The sequence below is a fragment of the Equus asinus genome, chromosome 19, assembly GCF_041296235.1.
Source record: "Equus asinus isolate D_3611 breed Donkey chromosome 19, EquAss-T2T_v2, whole genome shotgun sequence".
In the NCBI taxonomy this organism is placed as follows: domain Eukaryota; kingdom Metazoa; phylum Chordata; class Mammalia; order Perissodactyla; family Equidae; genus Equus; species Equus asinus.
In genome coordinates this window covers 2,810,105-2,835,217 of record NC_091808.1, presented here as the reverse complement: position 1 = coordinate 2,835,217, position 25,113 = coordinate 2,810,105, and the positions used below count along the sequence as shown (strand labels likewise).

Below are 25,113 nucleotides of genomic sequence, written 5' to 3'. Positions count from 1 at the left end.
CTGGGGCCCGCGCTGCGAAGACAGCACGCCCCATCCTGTGCCAGCAGGCCTGCAGCCATTCTCTCAGGAAGAAGCAGAGAACGTGGTCACTTTCACAAAAAACAACTCAAGAGAAGAGGGGACAATTCAGGGTGCAGAGAAGGAGCTGGAGCCCACGCCACCTGTGGAACTGCGTGAACAGTGCATGAGTCCCTCCACCATTAGCCTCCCATCTCCACCTCGGGCCACAGGGACTCCCAGGACGAGCCAGTCCTGTCACTTCCACTCTGTTCTTTCTCCTGGAAAACAGACAATCTGCAATGTGGTTGGCTGCGCAGTTCACTTCCAGACAGACGCCTGCCCGCTCCATGAACCTGTAACCAGCAGGTTCCTGATCTTTCCCAAGGGGTCACACGGGGAAATGGATTTAAAAAATACAAATTCGCTACTATGATACCTGACCACGGAGCACCCGCAACCACCTGGGGAGTGAAGGGTAAGGTGGAAGCTCCATGCTGATGGGAACATCACAAAGTTCTGGAAGTGTCTGAACGGGAACAGAAACCCCGACCCCACTGGAAGATCAGGCAGGGGCCCAGCGGCCCCCAGGGTAGGGAGTGCAGGCGTGGTCCTCGGGGACAGGAGACAAACCAACCCAAGGAGCATTTTAAAAGACTGTCACCCAGCAGACCTGCAAAGCTGAATCCACCCAAAGACGGACCCACCCAGGGAGCACGCGAGTCCCGACTCCCCGTCTGCCTCACCAGCCATGTGGCCTGTGAAGTGCGGCCCGGAGCTTCGGGTGACGTTCGATATCGTACGATCAAAGGCAGTCCTGGCGGAGAGCCGCCTCCTGGTCTGCCTTTGCCCCCACTCCGGGCACCTGGTGGAAAGGCTGGGCGCTCGGGTGGCCTCGGGCCCTGGAGGGGCTGGGCAGGGGGCCCAGGGCGAGCATCACTACACTCAGGATTCTTCCTTGTCCTCGGGACCCATCTCCACAAGGCACTCGGTCTTTTTCTCTTAAAATATTACTTTAAAACCATCCTCAGGCTAAATTACAGACAGCTAACTAAATCATCAGGGTTGAGTGGGGAGTGTCCACACAGGGCGATCTCCTAATTTGACAAGTGACACCAGCTGTGGTTTAGGACCATGGCTCTCACCCCCGCCCTCTGAGAAGCCAGTGTGCCACACAGTGTCCACCACAGGGCTTCCCACAAGGCCATGATCCCCTACAGAGGTGGACAGGGCCCAGCCCCTCCTCTCAGCCACAGGCAGAGGCTGGCCTGGATGGGGAGTGGGCTCTGGGCAGAGCTCCTGGTCCTCGGGACTCCGCCACCTTGTCCGTGCAGACACCTGTTCTGAGCCTGCACCAGCCCCAGGCCACGAAGGCCGGGCTCACGGCTGCTGCCGACACCTACACAGGTGCACACACGCACTCTCACACAGAATCACACAAACACACGCTCAATGACACACACACATACACAATCACACACGCACACTCATACACATACATGCATGCCCACAAGCAAACACACGCCCTCACACACTCACACGAGTGCAGCCCAGCATGGGAGACCTTGCTCACCTAGGCGTGGCAGGCACAGGCGGGGCAGCGGCCTGGAGCTTTGACTATAGTATCGCCAAGGGCATTTTGCCTCAAGATGGTGAGCTGAGCTCAGGGGCCACCCCTTCCTTGTCTCATTAAATGAGGGTCAAGAATAAATCAGATATAAACCCAAAATAGTGAAGAGCCCGTGGGAGTCAGGAGGCCTTGGCAGTCAGAGATTTCAACAAATGTTCCACAAACATCTAGAAGATGCAAACTGATAAGAGCAAGCAGCAGCACCAAGGAGGCGCAAAGTCCGCGGCGCCCCGCCTCCCCAGGCCATCCCTGCGAGTCTCGGGCGCCAGGGCCACGGGCGACGAGGGCCTCTGTGACGGTCCAGTTCTGGAGCTCCCGGAAGGCTAGCTGGCTGCCCCACAGGGAGTCCAGGAAGAAAAGCCCTCCACTCAGCACTGAAGAGTCCATCCCGCCCAACACCAACCCCCAGCTCCCGTCGGCCCCACGCCCCCCTCAGCTCACTCAGCCCTCCGCTTCCTCATTCCCTGACGAAGCGATTCTTCACCCACGTTTCCATTGACAAGGTGCACAAGACAGCAGAGACATACAAGGGTGATCTGTCTCCCCAGTCACCCGGCAAGCTCACCAGGGTCCTCCCTCGGGCCTGGGGTCTGCCACTGCTCCTACAGTTGGAGACAAGCCCACAAACACACGGATGGGCCCCCTTTCTGTCTTTACCAGAAAGAGACCCACACCCCACAAGGCTCCGCAACTCGTTTTCCACGGAAACATCACAACCCGCCCCCTGGCCAGCAGCCGGGCTGTCGTCTTTCCACGTCATCTATGCACAAATGCACGTGGATGGACAGTTTACATAAACCGACAGGAGACACACCGCTTTATTCTTAGAGCAGTCGTCTTTTTCTTTCTTCTTCCTCCTCTCCCCACATCAATCATCCAACAGGTGATCTTTTGCATGGGGACAGGCTACAATTTTCTCCATTTTCTCACACACACACTCACACAGATATATACACGTAGATACACCCACCAGGTGGTCACTGTTTGCCTGACAAAAATGTGATTTTATCAAACAGTTTTCTCAGTATCTTACTTTTCTCATTCAACAGTATTTCTTGGAATATTCCATCGTGTGGTTGTGCCAAAATTTAGCCAACCACTCCCCTACTAACAGGCACAGACTTTCTTCCCATTGTTTCATCACCAGGACCACCGAGCGCAAGCATCCTTCCGTGCTGGCACCTGCGCTCCTATGGGGCACAGTCCTGGGAGTGCGCGCCGAGGCCAGGGATCTGTGTGTGTGTTTCCCGTTTCAGAAAATGGAAGCAAATGATTTCCAGAGGCTGCACTGCCCGCCCCTCCTCCAGCCTCGGCTGAGAAGACTGTCCCCTTACAGCCCTCCTGCACAGACATCGTCTTTCTACCTATTGCCACTCTGGGTAAACAGTGCAAGCCCTCTCCATAGCGCTTGTGCCCCCTCTCCCCAGGATGTACCAGGGAGTCTGAGCATCTCTCCCTTTCAATTTGCTCCCCTGTGCTGCCCAGTCTGTGTCCAGCTTCTACACTTGTCTTTCTCTCCAGTTTGTGAGAAGCCTCTGGATAACAGAAATATTATTACAGCTGTCAGATGTTACACATGTTTCCAAAACTCTCATTTACTTATTGACTTTACTGATAGTATCTTTATCCAATCAGAAGTTTTAAATGTGACACTGTCCGATGTGTCCTTCACAGCTCCTGGGGATCCTGGACCTAGGAGGAGGGGCCCCTGATGCCGAGGCCATCCCGGCAGAGTCCTTGCTTTCCTTTTTACATTCACACCTTGAGTCCATCTGGAATTTATCTTCCTTTCACCCTTAAATATGAACAGATAATTCACCAGTCATTTAGGGAAAAGTTGAAGCAAGAAAAAAAATGACCAAGATAAATAGAAAAACTGACCCCAGAAGAAACAGAGGTAATTCCAGCACCTCTACCAAGAGCAAGAGAGGATGGAGACCCTAATGGCAGCAAACAGCACTGACGGCTGCCAACACAGGCAGTCAGGCCACAGGAGGAAGTCCTGCAGTGCAGGCAGGCAAAAGCCAAGACCAAAGCCAGAGGGACCGAGGGTCTCGCGGAGTAAATCTTAGAGAACAAAGGTGGCCCTAAATGGACTCAGGAATTCCACCATCAGGGACCAGAAGGGAATGATGATGATGATGACAGGAGGAAGAGGAGGAAACTTCCCCCAAATGAACATACAAGACTTTAAAATGAAGGGGTCCTCTATGTGCCAACTGGGATAAATTTTTGAAGTCCCACAATGTATGCTGGAGAGGATGTGGAGAGAAGGGAACTCTCACACACTGCTGGTGGGAGTCAAACTGGTGCAGCCACTATGGAAAACACTATAGAGATTCCCAAAAGACTCATGAATAGAACTATCATACGATCCAGCTATTCCACTGCTGGGTACTTATCCAAAGAGCGTAAAAACACGAATGTGTAAAGATACATGCACCCCTATGTTCACTGCAGCATTGTTCACAACAGTCAAGATTTGGAAGCATCCTAAGCGCCCATCACGGGACGAACGGATAAAGAAGATGTGGTATATATACACAATGGAATACTACTGAGCCATAAGAAATGATGAAATCCGGCCATTTGTGACAACATATATGGACCCTGAGGGTCTTATGCTAAGCAAAATAAGTAAGAGGGAGAAAGTCAGATACCGCATGATCTCACTCATAAATAGAAGAGAAAAACAACAACAAACAAACACATAGCAATAGAAATTGGATTGGTGGTTACCAGATGGGAAGGGAGAGGGAGGAGGGCGAAAGGGGTGATTAGGCTCACACGTGTGGTGAGGGATGGTAATTAGTCTTTGGGGCGATTAGGCTCACACGTGTGGTGAGGGATGGTAATTAGTCTTTGGGTGGTGAACATGACTTAATCTACACAAAAATCAAAATACATAATGATGCACACCTGAAATTTGTATAATGTTATAAACCAATGTTACCAGAATAAAAAGTCCCACACTAGAAAATTCCAGAATGCCAGACTGAGGAGAAGATCCTACAGTTTTAGAGAAAATCAAAATAAGACACCTGAAAGTGAGTGAGAAACAGGTCGGCATTAGGTTTCTCGTCAGCAACACAGGACCAGCCTGCCCTGTCATACTGGCTTCTGAGTTCTGAAGGAAAATTAACTTTGAATCAAGAATTCCGTACCAAATGAAAGTACCACGAAGGATCATGCAAGGGAGAGCAGGACTTGGGCAGGAGGGAGGGGAGAGACGGTGGGCTCAGAAGTGAAGACAGGGAGGTTGGGGTGTCGGTGGGAATCCAAGGGGAGACATCTGAGGGGCAGCTGAAGATGCAAGTCTAAGACTGAAGAGGGACGTGAGCTAGACAGCAGATGGGGGAGTTGTCTGTTAGGGGTGGTGCTGGACACCTCAGGAGATCTGAGGGTTTCAGCCCAGGAGGACGTGCAGAGTGAGAAGAGGGCCTGGGGTGCTGTGAGGAGCGCCAACCTGGGAGAAGGGGCTGAAGGGAAGGCAAGCAGGACAGAGCAGCAACACAGGAGGAGGCCGGCGAGGCTGGAGGCGTGGGAGCCAGGGCCCAGGAGGGGGTCACAGGTGTGAGAGGAAGGCCAGGAACCCCCAGTCTCTCTGCCCCCAGGTCCATTCACTTCCCCCAAACAGTTCCCGAACGCCCACCCTGTGCCTGGCACTCTGGACTAGACCACTCATCACTTGTCCTAACAGCCAGGCTGGGGCGTCTGGTGGCCCGCAGCGAGGATGGAGTCCTGCCCCAGGACTGGCACACAGAGCACCCGACCTGAGTGACACTTCACAGCCATCTACAAAGTGGCACTGGATGCCACCCGCCACCTCGCCTCTCACAAACAGCACACTGCAATGACACACTACACAGTAACTCACTATTCTGTCCAGTCCAGACTGTTCACTCGTCTCTAACACAAGGCTGCCAACAGCCAGCCGAGGAGAAGCTGGGTGTGGAGGACTGCACGGGGGGCGGAGCTGCACCATTGCCCAGCACTGCCAGGAGTCCTGGATGGCATTTCCTCGGCGGCACTCAGGAGGCCAGAGGAGTCTGGATGCCCAAGCAGATGCGGGTCCCCAGGCTCCACCCTGACCAGTTACTACCCAGCTGGACTGCGGGCAAACCCACCCAGCCCGGGTTGTCTCTGTTCCTTGTCGAGAGAGTGTTGGATAAAAGGACTCGTGCCTGGTGGCCACCCCATCCGACTACAGGTGTCATCACATCATCGTCATCCCCACAGCCGCTGGGCCACCTCTGGGCCCTTGCTCGTCTCACACTGTGTTGTTTCCAGCACTGGCCCTAAAGCAGGGCTGACAAGTCTGGGCAACGATACTCCACCCCTCCTGCCCCCAAGGAAGGCACTGTCTGGTCATGGCCCCCTAGGCGGAAACTTCTAGACAGTCCTCTGGGCTGTCGCTGCCTGCCATGAGAGGCAGGAGACGGACTCTGTTGACCAGCCTGGCCCTAAAGCGTGTGTCCACTGCTGTTAGTAACGAGGCCTTCCTCGGACCACACCCAAGACCTGCGACCTCACAGCCACTGTGCATCATGGCCCGGGTGGGGTGATGAACGCCATCAGACACAGAGCAGACGAGACCAGGGCCCGGGGCCTGCTCTCCCGCCTTCCAGTTCTTTCCTGTGCCTTGGACCCTGATCCTCCTGAGCTCACTGAGTGTCCTTGAATACAGCCGAGCGACCACACTTGAGTGATGCTAAAAGAACAGCAGGCAGGGTTGGGTGGGGGACATGGAGAGATGGCAGTCAGAGGTACAAACTTCCCATTATGAGATGGACAAGCCTGAGGATGGGATGTGCGGCATGTGACACAGTTAGGTCTGTACTGAATACTAGAAATTTGAGAAGAGTAGATCTTAAGCATTCTCACGTACAAAAAAAAAAGGACGTGTTACTATGCTACTAACCCGACGGCAGCAATCATCTCACGATGTATATGTACATAACGCCATCCCGCTGCACACCGCACATGTACACCATTTTACCTGTCAATCACACCTCGGCGAGGCAGACGCAAGGCCCAGCAGAGAGCAGAGGAGGACGAGGAGACTGGTACCAGTGGGTAGGACACAGCTCGCAGCTGGGCAGCAGATCCCTGTGGACTCCAACTCCAGCAAGCCCGAGGCCAAATGTCGCTGGCACACGGAGATGAGCACACAACAAAAGTGACCACATGACAACGACAATGGGAAAGCACCGCGTACACAGGTGGCTTCCAGCAGAGGTCTTGACTGGAAAGGCCAGTCACTCCAGGGCAGCCCCTCCCAGACAGACACCTCTGCACACCCCGAGCAGCCGTGGCACGGCCACCAGACCCACACTGCATGCCTGTGAACACTCATGGAGCTGAGGGACACACCCAGTCTGCGGAGGCGCTGCCCACAGCATCTGGCGCCTCCTCCTGAGGGCCTCCCAACCACCCCTGAGTGACAGCAGTTGTGGCTGCTAGCAATTCTGCCAAATGTCACCTCCTCTGGCTCTGTCTCTGGTCTTGTCTATGAAAGAAGTCACCTCTGACATCAGTTACACCAGCCCAGGAAAACGTCGCCTGACAGCTCCACCTCGCCTGCACATGTCCCATCAGCAACGGTTTGCTGCCACCTGCTCATGGCAGCAGTGCATTTACGTGACAATGACAGGATGCTGTCCCCATGGCCCCAAGTCCCCGGGCCAGGGTCGGGCCAGGAGGTTCTCAGCACAGTGGCACTGGGAGCCTCCAGACGTCCGGGTGCCTCCCTCTCTCGGGAGTCCACATGCAGTCAGTTTGAGAAGCACACTTGTGACCCCCAAACACAGCGCTCCTGTCCTGCTGGCTGCGCCTGGCCCCAAGGTCCTCCCGCCCACCAACGGGGTCTACGCTGCGGAGATGTCCCCACATCTGTGTCACCTACAGTAAGGGAAGGCGGGCCTCAGGATCCTGCCCTCAGCCCCCCTGAGACCCCAGTGTGTCCTGCCTCACTTTCCCATAAACAAGCAGAGCACGGTCCCACAGGACAAACCTGAACTCGGTCCTGAGGCGAGCAGGCAGGGAGCCCCCATACCCTTCTATGCTCATCATCATCTGCTAATGAGGGACAGAGCCCGCACAGCATGTCCCAGCTGGTGCCAGAACTTGGCACAGAGGTGCAAGGGGTGAGGTGTGCCCTGACTCCAGGATAGCTACCCTCCCTTGGGGCAGGCATCACGGACATGACCCACGAGCATGGGGCCAGTGGACAGGTCGGGGCAGACAAACAGCCATGCTCTGTTGAGGCACCCAAATTTTCCACCCACGTCGTTAAGCTGCTAGCTGGGACGGTATCTCCAAATACCAGATGGAGCACCTTACCTGCCCAATTTTTACTCATCTCAATGACCTCTAATTTTCTCTAGAAATTGAAGCTCTATGGAAATCAAAATGCCTGGATTTGAAACTTTCCTTGCTTTTCAAAAAGCCTGGGGGGGAGGCAAGTTGTCAGCCAGCAGTGGAGGCTCCGGGGGATGCTGGTCTCAGGGCAGCACCTCTGCCCACAAGGCCCAGCACCCTCCGCTTGGCCAGCATGGGGCACAGCAGTGGGGACATGCGGCTCACACAGCAGGCCCTGTCCACACAGATCAGGCCAGCTGCTCCCTACGTGGCTGCACAGCCGAGCCCCAGTCATCCATGGAAGGTGTCCCCATGGTCGTATGTGGCAGCTCTGGGCCTCGTGCTACCTGAAGGAGACAAGCAAGCAGACACAGAGGTAAGGAGGGGTAAGGAGGGCTGGGAGAAACCTGGAGCGGTCAGGATGGGGGGCGGCCCGGGTCAGGGCCACTCTGACCAGGTGATGCCAGGAAGCGCCACGGAGGGACGGAGGGAGCCCTGGGATCCTGGGCGATGAAGGTCCAGTCACACATCTGATGCCAGCCCCTCTGGCTGCACTGTCCCCGGGCCCCCTCTTTCACTCGAGGGTTTCCCTGTAGCTCATGTTCCCCTTTGCCTTGGCAGAATCAGGCAATTCAGCCTTAGGTACAAATGCCTTTCCAAAACCAACGGGAAACAAATTCACCTCTCTTCAGACTTCCAACCTGCATCTAGTCACCCAGGAGCCATCTCTCTTTTCCCTCTTTCATTCCAAAGGAAAATGACTCCTGCTCAGCCTACCCACTCACCTGAGCAAGTTCGAGAACCTGCAGCGCCTGACCCACAGCAGCAGATGTGAGGGCAGCACCAGGGCCGCCCCAGTCCAGCAGAGACAGACATGCAGGGAACACACAGAGCAAGCAGTTTACAGGGGACAGGGAGCCCGGAGCAGCAAGTCTCCTGCTTGCTTAAGTTAAGGGGGGAGGGTGGGAGGGCCGGAGGGCCGGAGGGGAGGAGACAAGTCCAGAAAAAAAGCTGGTCCTCTGAAAGGAAAAGGAAGGAGAACCCAGAAGGAGGGAAGGGACTGCACGCATGCTCAGGGGACGGGGGACAGCGGCTGGGGTGCAGGGGGCTGGCCAGCAGGGAAGGAGGGCCTCCTGCAAGTCCAGGGGCCCCCTGCAGGTGTGTAAGCACAGAGGGACACAATCAGGCTGCATCCAGGGAAATAAGAAAACGTGGTGACAATTGACATGCTGGCGATTATCAAGAGATATCAAGACCTCAAATACTCCTCGTGCACACAGAGCCCCCACCCACCCCCGGGCCTGCCCGCCCTGATACCATGGTCTGCCTCTGCCAGGCCTCCACACGGTTCCTAAACTCCAATTCCAGCCTGCCCTTCCCTGCACCCCCCGCACTTCCAGAAAGCCCTTGAAGGGTCTGCTCCCTGCTCCCACAAGAGAAAGCTCCCGGGGCACAGGAGGCCACCTCGGCTGGAGCCAGCCCAGAGCCCAGCCAGTGCTCAGGCCGCCCTGGCTCTGCTGGGCCTCTTCTCCACCCAAAATGCCCTCCCACCACCTCCTTCACCTGGTCCCCGGCCCTGGCCGGCAGACTCCAAGCAGCCCTGCTGGGCCCCAGGGTGGGTGCCGCACCCTTTCGGGGCTCCCCTCAGCTGCAGGGTCACCCAGTCATACCTCCACTGGAAACCACAAGATCCTTTGAACCCCGCACCAGCAGTGCTGCCACCCAGAAAGAGGGAGGACAGAATCATGCTGCTGAACCAAGGAGCTGACGGTGGGGGGTGGCCACATCCCCTTCATGGCCTGGCTGCAGGGCAGCTGGTATGGCAGTAGAGGGGTTCAGTCCCAAGGCAGGTGGGGGGGTACCCAGCAGGAAGCAGGTGAGGGGGCACGTCACCAGCCAGGAACGCAACCACTTCACTGGGCTGGGAGGTCAGGCGGGAAAAAGGTGATAGGACCTGGGGTCGAGGACACAGTATTGGGAGAATCAGCAGCTCACAAGCCGCGTCATTTGGGGAAAGAGAATGACATGATCGGACTTGGGAATTTGGACCACAGTCCTAAAGAGGAATAATGCTGCAGAAGGCCAAGCTCAGCAGTGACCCACGCAACTGAGATCTCCTTGTAAGGACAGTCCTTGTAAATTGAATATATGTGCACGCACACATACACATGTGTGCACAGTTAACATATTATATAATTAATATAATATTATATTAACTTGATATATAGTACATGTCATTATATACATTTATTTATATACTGATATTAACATACATATACATACACATTTTATATAGATGCATACATGTATAGTTATTGTTTATTAAACATCTTTTCCTTTAGAGTTAGTAAACATTTATGTGAACTATGGGATTGAGGGTAACCTTGTGTTTCCTTAGAACCACCTATCTTTAAAAAAAATCTAATAGAATTGATGTTTGATGGGTACAGAGCTTCAGTTTTGCAAGACAAAAAAGTTCTAGAGATCAGTTGCACAACAATGTGAATATACTTAACACTCCTGAGCTGTACGCTTACAAATGGTTAAGCTGGCAAATTTTATGTTATGTGTTTGTTACCACAATTAAAAATAATTTTTTTTTAAAGCTAGACATATACACACACACAAATCCAATGAATTGTCCAAACTGCTTATTACATGGACCGTTCCCTTGTCCCCAACTTCACAGAAGCATGCTAAGTGTCATTCTCCACCGAGCCTTGCAATCCCGGTTCAGAAAATAAGGAAATGCACCAGTTTAGACTTCCCAGCACACAGCAGCCACTTACCACCAAGGGAGGCCACCGTTTGGTGGCATCCCCAGGATGCGACAGAACAAACAAATGTTTGTGTCCTGATACCCTGAGAAAATGACTGGAAGTGACTGAGATCAACCCCCCCCCCCCCCCCGGGCACACACATCAGGACGTTTCCAGTAGACTGCTGGTAAGTGAGCTGTCACCTGAACACGTGACTGCCACGCAATGTTCTGATGAAGGAAACAGTCTGAGAAGCGGGCGGAAGGGCGCTGCCTCCCTGGACCGCCTTTCTCCATCATCGCAGTGAAAACACACGGCGAGTGGAGCTGTAGCGGGAGACAAACGACTCTGGCTCTTCGTTTTAGCATATTCTAAAAATGCAATTTACAATTCAGCAATATCCTTTCTTTTTATGTAGTCACTACAACACAAACAGGCCTCTTTGTTATCTCTAACTGCATCTGCATGCAAAACACGCTCTAGCTAGGAAAACCTAAGTTCTGGGGGAATCGAAACCCATTTTTTAAATTTGAAAGAGAAATGAAAAGAAAGGAGAAGGAGAAAATAGGAGAGAATAAAAGTACACTTGCATCACATGCAAAAAAACATAAAGGAAAGCTGACTTCGTTTCCTCGCCCTACCTGGTAAATGACGTGCGTAACTCGTCCCCGGTGGTTTCAAAATTACTATTGAAGTTTGATGACTGTGCAGCGGAACCAAATCCATCGTGGTCCGAATGCAGTGTCACTTACTCTAATGCTACAGGAAATGCTAGTACTCTGCACTCTATGACAAGAGGGATTCTCAACCTGGGACTAGGGACATCAAAATGTCCCAGGGTGAGAACCCGAGGCAGCCTCCAGTGTGTGCGACTCCTGCTGAAAGGGCATGTGGTGGAGGCACGACCGCCAAGTCCACGTAACACACACATCCTCCATGGGCCAGGACTGGCTGGCTCTGTACGACACGCAGCTCAGGGGCTGCTCAGGCCCCCAAAGCAGAGTGATACAAATCACACACGGTCCCAGCGGGTGACAGGCCCAGATTTCACCTGAGGTCCCCCGGATCTCGGGACTCCGCACGGAATCAACCACAGCCAGAATCACACCAACAGAAGCTGGTTTCCTAAGCTAGGCAGGGCACGCACCCACGTAACAGATTAAAATTAGGCACCCTAATTATTAAACTGTCACCGTAAAAGCCGGGGATGCCATTTTTTTTAAAAAAAATGAATAGGAGAATTAATGGATTTATTTGTTTGCATTTGTGATACTCAGGCTGTCTTTTATTATCAAGGCAGTCGTAAAAAAATGCTTCTGCCACGTATGCAAATTAATCATTAGTATTTTTCCCAATTACAGTAACTGCTTATTTGTATTGCTGGTCTATTCTCCCAATTTAGTTCCCTTAATACTAACGATATTGGCAATTCTTTAATAAAGACACTCAGGCAACACAAGAGAGAGAGAAATGATCTTCATCAGACACCTTTCTCATTCTGTAACTGCAGGACCACCCAGTAGTGACCTAGGTCAGTCCCACCCCGGGACTAGGTAACCCCCTGGAGTCACAGGGCTCTCATCTCTATGGGTCCAACAGGAGTTTGAGCACAGAGGGCCACAGGGAGCGGGTCTCCCAGACTCCTCCCCAGAGACCCCCCAGAGCTCCCGTGGGCCAGGCAGGCTAGGAGAAGCCAGCGCACCCCAGGTGGGGGCTTTCTCTAACAGCTTATATTTTATCTAAAAAATCAGGTGAAATGTCCACTCTGCTGCCTAACACACCCACGTCACACGCATGTGTGTTCTAGTATTATGGAGTTTTACGTAACTGCCCAGCTTGCTGATTTCACTCCCTCCTCACCAGTCTTCAATGCCCAGGAAGACACACCCATTTCCTGTGGCCGCCCCCTCACCAGCTCCAACCCAGCAGCACAGGTGGAGGGGCCACGCCAGCTCCCTCGTGTCCCATGCCCCGCGCCCCCCTTCAGTGCCCTTGCCACCATCACCCGCCGGAGGCCCTGCACTGCTCCGAGCCTCCGCTTCTTCCTGTAAAGGGCACAGTCACTCAGCAGACCCTTGTCATTCACACTTCACCTCCGAGGTTTGACAGTTTGTGAGAAAACTTCCCTGTCTGTGAGTTAGGAATCCGAAAAGGAAGAGATTAACACTGGCTGTTGGGAGATCGTGCCCGGCAGACAGGGGCCAGAGCAGGGGCAGGGGCCTGAGCCCAGGGGCCTCTTTCTTAACTCAACCAGAACAGGTGTCTCGGCACTGGCTCCTCCGAGAATCACAGAGAAGTCCACAGCAAACACATTTGCCCCAGGGAAGCAACAAAGAAAAGTTCATTTTCAAATCCACCACGCTGAAAGATTGCCTGATAATCAATGACAATTTATTCCTTTCTGTTCCAAATAAAACAGCACCACATGGATGCCATCTCCACAGTTCAGACATCAGCTCTGGCACCCCGGCCGCAAGGGGCCGAGCTGGCAGCAGCCCCCATGGCCTGACCCGGCTCGCAGCTCTCCTGCAAAGACGGCTGCGGCGAGGGCATCCCAGATACTGGAGAAGAAAAAAAGGGCCATGAAGAGGCCTGGGCGACTCCAGCTGACCGACAGGCTGCAGCCCTCCGTGGCGCTCCCCAGGTTCCTCCGGACCAGCCTCCAGACCACACCCGGGCCCGGGAACATAATACAGGACCCTGTAACAGCAGAGCTGCAGCCTGGAGGAAAGCCTGCGCCCACACCAGCTGCAGGAGTAACTGTTTAACTTTCATGAGAAAAACCAGCCAGAGTCTAGAAGACAGAGAACCACGTCCCAGGGGCCCACGGGAGCCACCCTGGCCCCAGGGAAGCTCCCGCCCCTTTGACTGGACAACACAGACTGAAACTCCCCGGGGCAAGACCACTGACGGAGCACACAGCCCCGTTCTGAGAAAGCCAAACTTGGAGAGATTAAAAACAAAGTATGTACGCTAACAGATGAGGAACTGGGGGAGAATTGCACTCCATGGAGGGAGAATTTCATCACCCCAACCGTCATCAGATGCCCTCCTTCCAGAAACTCCGCTGTTCCTCATTAAGCGGTGGGTGGCTGGAGGTGAGCGGCTAAAGTCAGCCGAAGAGGAATCACGAGAGCGGAGCCAGACTTTCATATTGCACACACGCCCCTGCTTGTGCGTACATGTCTGCACGTGTGTGTACACACCTGTCATGTGTCCAGGGGGTGGGGAGGTGCACTTGCCAGGGCTATACATCCCAGAACTTAACTGTGAGCTGCGGCAGAGAGGGAAAGAAGGGCCGGGTACCACAAGGCCTGGACGAGGTCGCCACTGAAGCAGCTGTCCAGCCCACAAGCACCAGTGTGGCCACAGCAGAGATGGCCCTACAGGGGCTAGCAAGGGGCCAGGGTATCTCCCCGCCCAGCCAGGCCAAGAGGCCACCTCCAGTCTCAGCACCGCCATACAGGCTGCTGGCTCCTCACACTGTCTGGCTGTTCCCCTGCCCAGCAAAGGCCACAGGGCCAGCCACCACCGACACGATGCACAGGAGGGCCTTCACCTCCCACCGCTCTGAAAGGCCCCCATCTCCCCCAGAAGGCAAACTTCCTTGGGGGGTTGTGGGTGTGCAGGTCTGAGGTTCTCCACCTCGCACACCTTCCACACCTTCCACACACACGTGAAAGGGCCCAGTGTTCCGTTAGTAGGAATAGCTGCTGCCTCTGAGCGCACACCTGTGCCAGGCCTGCACCCCCGCCTTCGGGACATCACACTTAATCTTCACAACAGCTCGGCCAGGTCAGGGGTTCTTTGCTCTGACTGTGCAGAAGAGAAAACTGAAGCTGGGAGAGGCTGGGTAAATCCTTGGCAGCAGCTGGTCCGCGGCTGCACCAGGAGCACAGCCAGGCCCCTTTCTAAAACCGAGCCCCTCACTGCCCTGCTTTTCCGACCCCCGAAGTGCATCCCAGAATGCGCCGCACTTCCGCCCAGGGGCAGACAGCTTTACCGTGCACTCCCACTAGTGCGTAAGAGAGGTGTGGGCGCAGAGCCGCTGTCGGCAGCCTCGACATCAGCTGGCAGGAGCAAGGGTATCCGAGCCACAGGGGTGCTGGGGACTAACAGACAGTAGTTAATAGCAGGACAGCACCCAGCACTAAAGAAATACCGCAGGAGGCAGCTGGGCGGGTCCTTCCCAACCTATGGGCACCTGAACCCAAGGAAGGGTAACCACCCCTCCATCTCACGCCACGCAGCAGGTGTAAGAGAGGCCAGCGGCCTCCTCATCTCGCTTGATCCTGACAACAATCCACCAGGCAGAAATTCTCAGGCCCACCTTGCAGATGTGCAGACTGAGGCGCAGGGAGGCTGGATAACTGACACTGACACACCGGAGGGTGCTGAAGCCCAGACTGCCCATCTGTCTGATCCCAAAGTACATTCCTTCCAATGCACCCCTTGCCTGCAGGAGGCAGATGAGATCGGGGGTAGGGGGAAGGCTTCCGGAACTGCCAGGCCTGGGCCATGTTCCAGCCAGCAGGACTTGCACCCTGCCTTCTCAGAATGCCACCTGATCGGCAATGGACACCTCGGCAGCGGCAGGAGAGCTGCTGTGGGTTCACTCCCCTGCCAGAGCATCATCAGACAGCTGCCCTGGTCCTCTTCGGTTGCCTAGGCCCATCGCACCAAGGGCAATGGGACCAGTCAGTTGGAGGTACCCACCAGCATGGGGAGGCCCAGCCCCTTCCATCTTGTGGCTCCACTGTCCCCACTCCGAGGGCCCTCCATCCAGTGAGTCAGCCATCAGAGAGAGAGAGGGGAGGACTCTTCCTGACGAGCTTCTGTAACCTCGTCCACCTTGCCAACGGGTCAGTTCCAGCCACATGCCCCTGACTTCCAGGGCCCAGGGTATGCCCAGGAAGAAGGAAACACAAGAAGGCCGATGGGCCCCACATCCGCTGTCACAGAAGTCCTGGTCAAGGCCTCACTTCCAGACCCTGCTGAGCCCCTCCCTCCCCTATGAATGGGGACCATCCTTTCCTCCACAGATGCTGCTGTGGGATTCCACAAGACACAGTGGGCCCATACAACAGGCTGTTCAGGAACTGCCGCTGGGGCTGTGGAAAGCGAGGGGCTCCATGGAGCATGCTGTCTGCCATTCCCTCCTCATCATCCAGCCTCTCTCCCCTTCCTTCCCGCCAGCAGCAATTTCATATGAGGGAAGCTGACTTCCCAGCAAGCTTCTGGAAGAGGCTGAGCCACTCTGTGCATTCCATACCCCTAGCCACAGTGACAGCTCAGAGGTGGACAAGTGACCTAAGCCAGACCAAGCACAGTAAATCCAAGGCTTCCACTAGGACAAAGATGCTGTCTTTCCTGGTAGGCATGAACCAGGAAATGCGTAGCCCTGAGAGCAGCTGGCAGGGCCATCTTAGGACCAGGAAGCTAACTCTCCCAAGATAGGGAAAAGAAACAAGTTTTTGTCGACATGGTGGAGGAGCTGGATCAAGCCACACCTGAACGCTTTCTTTACCTAAACTTTCCCAGAAAGCAAGTCAATCAATTCCCTGGAGGACACAGTACTCTCTGAACCTGCCACGGAGAGATCCTTTTTGATGGAGAGCTACCAGAAACATCTTCCTGCTCAATACTGAGAGCTGCTCACAAACTGTTCTCTTAAAGCATCTTTCCCATAATCCCAGAGAGGACACAGTCTAGTCCCTGGTGTCCCTGCTCCTCCATTCACCAGAGACCACCTAGGGACCTACAACATGGTCACACCTGCCCCTGCATACACCCCCACAGAGCCACCTGTGGAGGGCTGTGCCCATGGGGCACCAGAAGCACCCAGCCGCTCTCATGTCTAAGTCCTTCACCACCCTCCCTAGGGAGCACTGACGCTTCGCCCTGCCAGGAGCCAGTGCCAGACCTGCAGCCCACTACACCCAGAGCCCAGGCACCCAGGCAACACAGGTTCCCTCGAGCCACTGCTGCCACATGGAGTCATCTTCCGACAGTGGCAGCGGGTGAGGAGCACTCTGTCCTTAAGGCTCCCTGCTGGCGCGTGATAAAGAACAGTGAAGAGATGGGAAACCGCATCTGCAACATGCATCCACGTCACCCCAGGTCCACGTCAGCCTGGGACGGTCCCCTTTCTGGGAATATCAGGAAGTGTCGTGGACAGCACAGACCCGGCACGAAATGTCCATCACTCCAGTTCATGCATCACCCTCCGGGCCAGGGACCTCAGCACCACTGGCCTAGGGACGAATCATACCACAGCCAAGGCGCTGGTGCAGCAGGACAGCCACCGCTGTGGCCAGGCCCCGTGTGCCGGGCCGCAGACACTCAGCCATTCAGGTGCCTAACACACACAGTGGCGCACTCGGAGATCACAACATTCCACTTGCAGCTGAACAGGTGCTGCTGAGCTTTCAAGAACAGGACCTCTGTAAGCCATGAAACAGTGCCCATGAGGACAGAGAACACCTCGCTCCCAAATGCAACTGAGGTCCTTGGGAGAGGCTCCCCCTGCTGCGACCTCAGCAGACACAGCAGAGACGCCCTGAGCTGGTGCAGAGGCCTCAGGGAGTCCTGCAGGGACATACAGACATCAAAGGCCCAGGCAGCAATAGTCCCCTAGCAGATGACATCCGACCTGAGACCTGCTTGCAAGGAGGGGAGAAGGGCCGAGCGTCAAGGAGGGGCTCACACGCCCAGCACCCCCTTTTGGCCTCCCCTTGGCCGCGGGGAGGAGGCCTTCTCCTATCCTACACGTAGGACACCGCACACACAGAGGCGAGGCACCGCCAGCCAGACCACAGGGTCACAGTAGAGCTGGGCTCTCAATCCAGGTCCGACTTGACACCCACCTTCAGTCCTCAGCACCCCTGAGCCGTGAAAAACAAAAGGTCTGCACCTGCGGAAACCCCTCTTTATGCTATAGGCAAATGAACACCCCGATAAACAGCATCAGCACATCCCCAAGTGAGACCCTTAGCCCCATGCCCCTAAGGAAACCAGCTGGGATAAGCAAGCACCCGAAATAGGAGCAGAGTCCTTCCACCCGCCTTGCTGCTCTCTCTGCTTCGTCCTCTACTTAATTAGAAGAATTCTGAAAATAACAGCTTCCGAAAAATGCAACCCACATTTGGAAGAACACTATCCATTCTGACACAGAAAGACATCGTCATCCTGGGGAAGGAGTCAGGCACACATCTGACACTGCTGTCTGTAAATTGCACATCCCGAAAGGTCGACTCTCCCATCAGCCCGGGGGGTGAGCTGGCCGCTCCTCTGCTGGGGCCTGATCTCGCCTGAGGCTCGTGGCCGCTGGCGGCAGAGGAGGCCACTAGCAGCTGCCAGAGAGGCAGGCAGGCCAGCCCAGCCTTCCCTGGGGATTTCAGCAGGAAGCACAGTAGGATGTTGCAGGTCGCCGGCACCCAAGCTGACAACTAGGGATGCGCTCAGGCTGCTGCCTGACTGGCCAGGTGATAAACGTTCAAAGGAAATCTGCTTCAGAGAAGGTTCTCACAAGGAGACAGCAGTAAGAAGTAAGCGCCCCAGTGATGTCTCCTTCAGTGTGCCCCTCCAACCTGGAGCGCCTGGGAAGGAATTACGACACAGCCCTTATGCTGGCCAAGAAAGGTTTCCAAAGAATGAGGACTGAAACCACCTATTATGACCTTTTCAGTGCAAGAGGCTGGTTCAGGTCCCTTCCAGAATGTTCTCTACACTGACTCCCATGGAGCTCAGGTCCTGAGCTACTCTGAGTCGTCCCAGATCTAGAAGAGGGCCTGACAAAAAGGAAGCTCTCAGTCACACTGGCCAAATGAAGAAGGAAAGCAGCTGCCACCTCACTTCACGATGTGGCCCTGGCGGGTGGGGGGAGCAGCCAGGACCTCCGTGCCCGTCACGGAGCAAGCTGCCCTGGCTTCCCACCCAGAGCCCTCCACGACAGTGTCACAGGCCAAGCACACTCCAGAGAGGGGTTGGCTGCGCCAGGGCCACCTGGGGGCCCTCTGGGAGGTACCACGCATGTTTACTTCCGTCACCATGCTGCCCCAACCAGATGGACCAAGAGAGGCTGAGACATCACACCTCGCAGGGAACAGAAAGAAAAGAAGTTCAAAACCCTGGAGTAAACACCAGCAGACTGTGCACGCGGGACGAAGCAAGAAGTCCGTCCCAAGCCAACCCCCCAGCCAGCCCGCCCCTCTGATCTGCTCATCCTTCCTCACACACTCCAGCCTTAGAGCCCTCAGAGCCTGGCCACCAGCTGACCCGGATGGCTCTTCCACCCAGAGCTGCAGCCCCACAACTCTGGCTCTGGCTAAAAGGAACCACACCCATTCCCAGCACCCCTCCTGTCTTCCCCCTCACCAGGGCCCACCTCCTCCCCGGCCGCTGTCTCCGCCGAGCCCTCAGCCCCCCATGGTCTGGTACACCTGTGTCTGTTTATCTTCTTCCTCCCTGTCCCCACCAACATCCAAGCTCGTTGAGGGCAGTGGCCGGGTCTTCCTGATCAAGACTGGGGCCACAGGAGCTGCCTCTGCACCTGCCATCAAGTCCTCCATTGCAAGGAGCACTGGTCCGATTCCATCCTCTCAGCCCCCTCCCACGGAAAACTTCCTCCCTGGGGTAGGTGCAGGCTTTGCATTTGCAAAATAATAACTGATCAATCAGAAACTTTGAGGAAACACGCTCCCAACCACCCCCACCAAAGAAAGGCAGGGGAGGGGGGCGCTGGTCACAAAAACTTCTCCTCCCAAGTCTGAAAAAGACCCACTCCAGCAAATAGCACATCACCCAGATGCCAGCAGCTCCCGAGGGAACACGCAATTCCATCACGGTCTGAACAACACTCCCACTTGGAGGGCCAGCTCAGGCTCTCAGGCCGTAAGAACCGATTTATTGTTTCAGGCTCAAACATCAATCCAACAAAAGCACTTGACTCACCCAGACGGAAGACTTCATAAACAACAGTGAACGCACACAGCCGAACACTCACATTTTTAACAGAGCAGACTCCAAAAGGCTCATACACGCAACCACAGTGAGGTATCAGATTAAAGTTTTGAGTTTGAACAAGAAATGATGAAATAATGTCATTAATTCCAATTTGAAATAAACACAGGAAAACGCCTTTAATGAAAGCAGCGGCTGGCCACCTGGAACCCGAGCCCCGGCGCAGGACAAGCATGCGCACGCGCCTTGGCCGCGCACAATGGCCCCATTTGCCGCTTGACAGCTGTGTGTTTCAGGCCCTTCTTCCTCTCATTCCTCTCTGCATCACAGAACCCACTTGACTTGTATTTATGGCATCTACTTAAAAGCACGTAATCTCCAAAATCAGGACCAAGACGTTCCCAGCTTGCAGCAGGGAGGAAACAGGCAATTCCAGAGCACAGGCAGAAACCCAGAGGGGCCAGGAGGCCGAGGACCAGCCCTCATCCAGGCTCTCCGCCTGGGGCCTACGCCGTGCCATTCATCCAGCCACTCATTCATTCATTCAGGGAGCACCCACACTGCCAAGCACGGGGCACGAAGCAGGCATGAGGCCCTCAAGGCCCCTCAACCCCATGGAGTCCCCAGCTGTTGAGAGGTGACATTAAGCCACTTATGTCACAAGGAGCTATAAATTACACAAGTGATCCTATTAGGACAGAGGAAAAAGGATGTTAGGCCAGGTTTAACAGGGAATCAAAGGATGAGTATGGATTGAGCACTCACAGAAGATGGAGATGAAAAGAGGTAGTTCCGAGAAATGGGAACGGTGTGTCAAAGGCCCTGGGGCCAAAGGCAGCTTACAGACAGCAAGGAAGCAAAGCAGGTGGGGGCTGGAGCCCAGCAGACAGGACAGGTGCATCAGATGAGGCTGGTGAAACAGAGGCTAGGGGCAGGCAGCCTTCCAGGATCCCAAGAACAATGGGAAGCGATGACAGGGTTTTGAGCAAGGAAAGGATGGGTACAGACCTGCTTTGGCCAAGACCCCTTAGGTACCATTTGCAGCACGGATTGTGCAAAGCCCGCCCAGACCCAGGAGGCCAACACCCCCTCAGAGGGCTTACGAGGGAGTCAGAGAAACAAATCCCCTAGATTTTTCTAATGCTAAGCATATTTATCAACTTCCTAAGAACTTGGTTTTTTTCTGCTTTATAAATAATAAAGTCGAAGAGTATTTTCCCCAATGGAAATACCAGGCTTTTTTTTTTAAAAAAGTATTACTATTAAAACGTAACACATGCTTACAGCAGAAATTTATACAATATCAACAGATATAAAAAGACAATGAGGGCCAGCCTGGTGGCAGGTGTAGCGGCTAAGTTCACGCACTCTGCTTCGGTGGCCTGGGGTTCACAGGTTCGGATCCCGTGCGCAGACGTAGCACCGCTCGTCAAGCCATGCTGTGGTGGTGTCCCATAGAAAACAGAGGAAGATTGGCACAGATGTTAGCTCAGGGCCAATCTTCCTCAAAAAAATAAATAAAAAATAAAAAGACAAGGAAAGCCTCTCACCCCCCACTTCCCTGAGACCCTATTGGGCCACCATTACCACTTTAGAGACTGAAGTACTTAAAAAGCAGAAGGGATCCTCTGGGTGAGCTTGGCACCTGCTTTCCTCACTTAGCACCCTGCACACTTCTGCCTCTCTATGAGCCTGTGCATAGATATTCCACACGATGGAAACATCAACATGTATTCAGTAAGTATCACCTTTATAAACAAGATAGCAATAACATCCTATACATATCTGGATTTCCATGCTGGTATCACATTCCTTCCTAAGAATAACTTCCAATGAGAAGAATTGCTGGGACAAGGGGAATGACCATTCAAAAATTTGACACACAAAACTTTTCTGGAGAGTAATTAAGTATTGACAATAATAATAGCCAACAATTACATTGGGCTTACTATGTGCCAGGCCCTGTTCTAGGCACTTTCCATATATTAACTTACTTAAATTTCACAAAAAACTATATGAGATAGGAAGTATTATTATCACCATCAATGGGTGTTATCAAACTCAACCTTTGCTAACACGATGGGCATAAATGGAATCTCCTTTCAGCTGAATTTCTTTATTAGTAAAGCTAAGTCTTTTCTATCATTAGCCACTGTGATTTGAGTATTCATGTGCTGTGCTCATCTCACAATAGGGATGCTCATCCTTTTTCTTATTGGTTTGTAAAAGCTCTTTACATATTGCCTATTAAGCTCATATAGGCATAATACATTGCATATTTTTTTTCTCATTGTTTCTTAACCTCGCTTATGGAATCCTTTGCCAAAGAGACTTCAATTCTTATACTGTTAAATCTGTGAATAGTTTCTCTTTAAGGTTTCTGGCTCGGTTGTTATAATAAGAATAGATTAAATAAATGACTTTTCAAACTTTCTGGTCCTTGGAATGCTTTCTTCCAATAAAACCTTCAAGGCAATCCTACAGACAAAAAAGGGAACGGCAAACTGCCCTGGTTGAAATGGATGTGCAGCACCAGGCGCCCTCCACCACCCTCGCCCGCCCCCAGCAGCCTCAAGGGGAGAGCCAAGGATGGGATGCAACACCCACCAGCCAATATAATTAAGATCCCTTCCAGCTCTACAATGCCACACACATAACAGAAGACAGCACGAGAAAGCCAGAATTACTTCCTAGGCCCTACCGAAACCCAGAGTCAGCTATGACAGCTCCAACAACAGCCAACACAACACTACACCCAAAAGGTGTTCCAAATTGTCCTCTTCCCAAAGAGGCTGTGCTCTCCCAAACACTTCGATGATTATGAATTTCAACTTTAAGAGCATCACTGGCCAGGAAGCAGAGGCATGGGAAGAGGGAATCAATCCGGTACTTGATCCAGCAAGGGATATCAGCTGCTCCACTTCACTTCTATCTCAGCTTCCTCCTCCACAAAATGGGTACAGTAGGAGCCACCTCCTAAGGCTGCGGGGAGAGATAACTGAGACATATACGTCAAGTATGCACAACAGCATGTGGCCCAAGTAGATGCTCATTAAATGTCAGCTACTGGTCTGTTACAATTGCTAGTGTTATGACGTCTGCTGGGAAAGACATTCTGGTTTCTGCGTCGGCTGATGCAGATGCTGATGTGTCCCCACGGTTACGTGAAGGGTCACAGTGGAGGCAACCTGCGCCTTGGACTCTCCTTCCAGGAAGTGAGTAGGAGGCGTGTCAGGAAAGGCAGCAGAGAGGCCACCAGCAGCTGCAGATGCGCAGCCCACCTTGTACCCTAAACAGGCCCCACCCACCCCCTCCTCACTCATATAAGCCCAAGAGAGGAAAAGTGACCTTATGAAGAGAACACACTGATCTTAGTTCAGTGAGTTTTTCCCCTAAGAAACGCTCTGTAAACATACGTTGCTAAGGTCTGTTAAAAGGCAGCCTTGCTTTAGACACAGAGGCCCTCGTCTGACTTGAACGAGAAGATGCTGTACCCTCCTCTAAGGTCAAGGCCAAGAGCTCCAGGCCCGCTGCATACTCCAGCATATGCTGACCATCTGAGATCGAAGCAAAGCCCCTCCAAACTGGATCCCTGCCGCCCGCCCAGGACCCACGAGGGCAGCTGCAAGCAATGGGGAGCGACTCGCCCGCTGGCTAGAACAGCAGGGGCTCAGGCCCAGCTTCGCTGGCTGCAGCGCGAGGGTAAAATCCGAAGCTTCCAGGGAGGCTGGGCCGGCTGTATCCCCAGCTGCACAGTCAAGGATTCCGGTCCAGGGACCCAAAGCCCAGCCACAGGCTGTCGCCCCTCGGCCTCCCAGCAGCAGCAGTGGGCTCTCATTCCCTGCCTCTCCCTCGCTCCCTACATCAGGTATTAATCTATTACTCGTGGCAGCTTCTGAGCAATGAAAGCACAGCCGTTTTCAATAGAGAACAGTATGGACGAATTCTACAGGAGCAATGACATGTTTCTTCTGCTCTGGCAGTTAAGACGGCACAAAGTCCCTTTCCTCTGGTGCCACCCCCAACATCAAAGGATGAGAATTCAAAGCCATTCATGCTGCATTGAAACCTCACAATGAAGCTGGAAAATGGAAGTCGATTACTGGGCATAAATATGCAGTAGTTAAAAGGAAAGAGTTATAACGAAATTAAACTGCAGCAACCCCACGATGTGTGGAAACTTCCAGAACTAGAGTCCTCCTGGTAAACATCAAGAGGGGCATCCTTATAAAGCAGGTCTCTTGACTACTGAAGGTCAAGATCTGCCGCTCCAGCTGCACACAGCCACGGTGCCATGTTGTTCTGTCCATCTTGCTACAGTAACAGCCCCCAAGGCCTCTGGGAACATGGCATTTGGAGATGTTTATTCTGCATGGCTACGAAGCTGCTGACCACAGAACATTCTCTCTTGGCTCAGGGCTGCTTAGGCCACATCTGTCCTTGGTCCCTAGGCCTTCCAGACCTAGAGTAGACCAGTCATCCACCACCCCACCACCCCAGCCCCAAGGCTCCCCCAGGAGCACTCACGCTGCCAACAGTGTCCCATCTGCCTGCCTCATAAATCCTGCTTCTTTCCTGATTGATTACTGCTCTCTTTAGGATAGTATCTGATCTTTAAAATAAAAGCCCAGAACACAGAAAGCTAGAGAAGTCTTACAATGTGTCAGGGTGTGTGTTTTTAAGGCAGGAAAATACTTCCCTCCCACACAAATGTGAGTTCTGGGGAAAGATGCCACAGATCCAAGGGAGTGGAATATCTCGGAAAGCTTGATCGGAATTAAAAATAGATAATAGAACACAGATTGTAGAATTCTCAGGAGCTACCTGAAAAAAAAATTAAATCTCACATCTTTTGGATATCCAAAACTCCATTCTGATGAAACTTCTAACAGGGTGGCATTTTGCATTTCCAATTATAATAGAGTAATTGTGTTGCCATAGTTACTGCAAAATTCTGCAATAACTTTTGTTGCTTTGTAATTGCTGTAGTGTATATTTGTGTACAAGCAGCTGAGTTTTCTTAATTCCATCTCTCTCCCTCCTCCCCAGTCACCACCACCACCACCACGTTTCCTGGCTCGATTCTGAAACCACCACACCAGCTTTCCTAGGACAGTCCCTAAAATAATGCACCGAATTATCAGAAGCAATTAAAACTCCAGGCAACCGCGATCATATTACAAAAGAAAAAGTGAAACCAGGCCAAGGAGCAAACCCACCAGTAAGTATTCCCTCAAGCCTGCCGGGCTGGCGCTGGGCGAGGGCTGTTTACGCGTTTACTCCCAGGCCTGCCATGCTTAGGTGGTTTGTGGGAATAAACAGAAAAGCCGGAGTAAAGCGAGGAAAGTAACAGGCCCTGTCCCCCACTCCCCCCACGAGGGCAGGCAGAGCCGCTCTCAGCAAGCA

The 25,113-nt window shown here is 53.4% G+C and overlaps 1 protein-coding gene across 1 annotated transcript in view; it reads right to left on the bottom strand.

The window, feature by feature from the left end:
• Positions 1–25,113, bottom strand: part of HDAC4 (histone deacetylase 4) — a 335,893-nt gene that overhangs the window by 309,733 nt on the left and 1,047 nt on the right. The window lies entirely within an intron of this gene.